The sequence below is a fragment of the Nanorana parkeri genome, unplaced genomic scaffold (genome assembly GCF_000935625.1).
Source record: "Nanorana parkeri isolate BGI_ZX_2015 unplaced genomic scaffold, ASM93562v1 scaffold951, whole genome shotgun sequence".
NCBI classification, from domain to species: domain Eukaryota; kingdom Metazoa; phylum Chordata; class Amphibia; order Anura; family Dicroglossidae; genus Nanorana; species Nanorana parkeri.
This window is the reverse complement of record NW_017307219.1, coordinates 166884-171339: the sequence shown is the minus strand read 5'-3', so window position 1 is coordinate 171339 and position 4456 is coordinate 166884. Positions and strand designations below refer to the sequence as shown.

The window sequence follows — 4456 nt, the reverse complement described above, 5'->3', positions numbered from 1 at the left end:
TTTTTTTTTTACACTAACCCTATTGCTATTACATAGTGGGCTAACAAGCACACTATGTAATAGCAGATAGGGTGTGACAGGTCCTCTTTATGGAGACATCAGGGGTGAGGGCAGGAATAGACGCTGGATCGCTTGTACATTAACAGCCATCGCTGGCTGTTAAAAGCGACACCAAGAATACGGCCGTGTTCTTGTTTTAACCACTTCTGCGGTCCGGAAGTAGTTCATTTATTTTTTGCCACTATGAATATTAATGAATGGGAGGAGAGAGCTCAGAAAGCGACTGTTAATTTACAGACTGCTTGAGGAGCACAAAGGCGGCCTTTCCAATAGGAGCCATGAGGAGATAAGTGGACAAAAAAGGAAGATTCTGTGTTCATATATAGCAGCTGCATATGCCTGCTTCATGTACCCTCTGTGTACATTGCTGACCTATGTTTAAAAAAAAATACTTCTGCAAAGGTGGAAATGGGTTTAAGCTGTCCATACACAAACAATTTCAGTTAGTTTTTGGTGAACTGGTTAAAATTCACTTTGATGTGAGAAAAAAAAAGGACCCGGGTTCAAAATTGCCTGCCAGCCGGCTGCAGTCTCTGTTCAGGTATTGCAGACCACCCAGTGCTATCAGGATATGATTGTTTGGCAGGGGTTGTTAGTGTGGATGGAGGAATCCTGATGTTTTTTATTTTTTTTATTTTAATTCAGCTTTACTACAACCTCCTGTTCTGGTGACAACTCTAAAAATGTTGTTTTTCCTGACAGTTTCTGTATTGCTTCCAATGCTTACCAGGGCAAATAGAGAAGGTTAATCTCCCCGAGGACACAGACCGCAATAAAAACTTGACAAAGGGGGAACCATTCCCAACTCCATAGTTTTGTATGTAGGTACACTGCAAAACGTGAGATTTACAGTGATGCAGGGCAGTGGAATAGTACCCATTCTCCAATATTAAATGTTAAAGTAAGCCTCTCTTTAAAATCAGATCTTAAACTTATTTTGCCCCACCGCCTGCTCCACCTATCTCCATTCTCTTTAAGAGCTAAGGTGCCTGGAGAACATCCGATTTGTAGGAGTCTCTACCCCTCCACAACCCCCACCACATGCTGTGCTTCCTTCTGTGGCCCTTACATCTCTGCAGGACTGAGATGCTGAGAATGGAGCATTGGAGGAGGGTAACCATGGATGCAAGTCTGCCATAATGTGCATACTTGGCAAGAGACCATTCCCTCAACCACATCTGCAGGTTATTTTTGCTTTTACCTGCCTTGACCGATCCTTCTGTTAGATCCCCTCTATGGACACTTCAAAATTACCCGTATCGCGTCCCTGTGCCAATCGAGGATGTGGGCGGGGTGTGATCGTGAGGAGGTGCGGCGTGTGGAGCGTGAACGCGGGTGGGCGGGCCTGGCAGCGGCGACCGTGAGGTGGGGAGGAAGTGTGGCGCGCAGTGTGTGTGGAGCCGTGAACAGGGCCAACCAATCAGAAACCGATTAATCGATGATTGAAAAAGTTGACAACTTTTTCAATCATCGATTATAATCGATTATGTCCATTAGTTGTTGCAGCCCTACTTCTGGGTGTGGGACCGTTCACGTCCTGGAGTGTCGAGAAGAATGCCGGAGCAAGGAATACAAGAAGTAATATCACCTCTTCCTCTACCACAGGGATGCCCACAAGGTCGATCGCTAAAAAAAAAAAAAAATTACGAAAATTAAAAATAAATAAATAATGAAAATAGTAAAAAATAAAAAGAACGTTTTTTTTCTTGCCTCAGGCGCAAAAGGAGCTGGCTACGGCTATGCTCCCGTGGTGCTCGTGCGGCTGCCGGCTGAATGTGTCAGACGCTGCAGATGGAAAGGTGCAGGACACCCCATGTGCAACGTCGGCCACGAGCACCATGGGAGGACAGGATGCCGGAACCTGTAGGGCGCACTGGAATATAAGCCGGCCGACTCCCTGCGTTCAGGTGAGGGAGGGGGTGTGGAGCTGTATTGAAGTCAATGGCATCGGCCACATTGCGATCGCCCGCACTCGGAACGCAGGCACATTAAGTGCCTGCATTCCGGTCCTGTGCGATCTGCAAAAATAGTGCTCGCAGCATTTTTGCGGATCGTACTGGACTGGAACACAGGCACTAATGCAGGCGATCGCACTGTGGGCGAGGGGCCTGGCTGCGGTGCCATTGACTTCAATGCACCGCCACGCCCCCTCCCGCCCCTGAATGCAGGTGTTTTTTCGTTGGTAGATCTCAATGAGCTCGTCATTTGAAAAGTAGATCTCCAGACGAAAAATAGTGGGCGCCCCTGCTCTACCACCTAGAGTTAAAGTGACACTAAGCACGGGAGTTCAACCTTAAAGTGACATTAAAGTCTCAATTTTTTTTACATGTATCTACTGCTAGCAACTAGTAGATATATGCAAAAACATTTTAAAGAAAAAAAAGTTACCAAATGGGTAAAAACTTACCTCCTGTCTCCGCCAAACGCTCCCGGCTGCAGAATCCAGCTTCTCGAGCGGCCATGCAGGAGGATGTATGCAGGCGCAGTGGAGATCATAGGCGGGGAGAAGAGGAGAGATACTGTAAGTCAATGCAGTATGTACACCAGACAGACTCCGTGGAACAGGAAGAGACAGCAGTCTGCGCTGGATCAGAGACCGGCACTAGCGCCGGAGGGACTGATTTAAAATGACTAGAAGGAAGATGATGATGATTGTATCAAGAGGCATCACTTAACCACTTGCTGTCAGCCCATTGTAAATACACGGGCGGACATCAGACTCTTCCCAGCGGGTGGACGTTAATGTGCGTGATTTTTTTTTTTTTTCTGCTTGTGCGTGCCCCCTATGGCCGCACACGAGCAGAATCCGGTACCGGATGTTACATCCATTAGTTCAGCCGGCTCTACAGCTGGCGATCACTTGTATGACACTAAACAGCGTGCGCCCACCTCCAATGCAGCTGCCGGTTATTTCCGGCTTCGCTGTCCCCCCTGCGGGCCCAGGACTGGCACAGCGGCTACTAGCACTGAGAACGGAGGAGAGATCAGCATTTCCCCACTGCTGATATCTCCTCCTATCTCTAAAGGTGGAAGCGATGTGTATTACATCACTTCCACCTTTTAGCTGTCATTTCTCTGGCTGCTAGCCAGAGAAGAGGCTGGTGAAACAGATCTCTGCTTCATCAGCTTCTTTTGGGGTCCCAGGTGACAGAGGTCTTAGAGACCACTGATGTCTCCATAAAGAGAACCTGTCATTGTATATTGACTATCACATAGGGGGCTTGTTAGCTCCCTATGTACTAGTAATCAGCTCCCTATGTACTAGTACTCCTGTTAAGTATAAAAAAAAACATTTAAAAAAAAGTCTCCTCCAACCCCCCCCCCGTAATCACAGCGCCACCTGTCTCGGCTGTCAGGAACTACACAGAACATCAGTTCCGTGTTGGAGGGCAGGTTCCATAAAGAGAACCTGTCACCTCCAAACTATCACATAGAGGATTTTAACACCATGTGATAGGAATAAAATTAAAAAATTAAAATTTTTAAAAGTTATAAAAAAGTTAAATTATAATAAAATAAAAAAAAATAAAAAATTAAAACCAACTCCGCTGCCCCTGCCATTTGCATACAAATGTGTGTGTTGAGTCCTGCTGCCATTTCACTGTGTGCCATATTGTGGTACCTAGGCAGCAGAACTCTCTCACACACACAATGTGCATCAAAGGTCAGCGTGGTCAGGTGATTGGCCGGGAAGCCAGCTCCTTGCCGATTGGCCGCCAATCAGGTCATTACGTTGGCATGGAGCAGGCCTCCCAGCCATTCACAATCAAGCCGGCCAAACAACATGGAGTCGGCTTCCCTGGCAGTCAGGAAGCCGGGTAGCATCTCATTACCCGCTGCCCGGCTTCCTTATTGCCCGGGAAGCCTGCTCCATGCCAACGGAAGCACCGATACTCAGTGAGTACTGAAAGCAAAATATTGGTACTCGTACTCGATACCCAAAAACTAGTATTGGTGCATCCCTAGTTTTTAAACTTTTAAAACTTTTTTTTTTTTTTTGTATTGGGACAAGTAGATTGTCATGAAGGACAAGTAGATTTGACCCCTGCTTTAGCCCTTGGACAAGTAGTTTTTTCAAAAATGTCCACACCCCTGTAAACGTAAATAAGCGTCGGGTGCCCCTACTTGCGAAAACGATTATGCCACACATGAACGTGGGAGAGTGATCAATAATTTTAGGGCCATTAATCACTGATAACACTAAACTGATGAGCAGTAAAAGCTTTTAAAATGTCGCCTATGGCCAATTTTAGGCATGGTAGTTTTTTTGTGTGTTTGGTGTCCCATTTACCCGACGTGACCCAGGGTTTTTATGTTTTACGAAAAAATTGGGTTCTGCAAAATTGGGTTATCACATAACGTAGAGAAAATGTTTTTTTTTTTTTTTTTGTAATTT

The 4456-nt window shown here is 46.1% G+C and overlaps 1 protein-coding gene across 2 annotated transcripts in view; it reads left to right on the top strand.

Moving 5' to 3' along the window:
* Positions 1-4456, top strand: part of CRTC3 (CREB regulated transcription coactivator 3) — a 104177-nt gene that overhangs the window by 19867 nt on the left and 79854 nt on the right. The window lies entirely within an intron of this gene.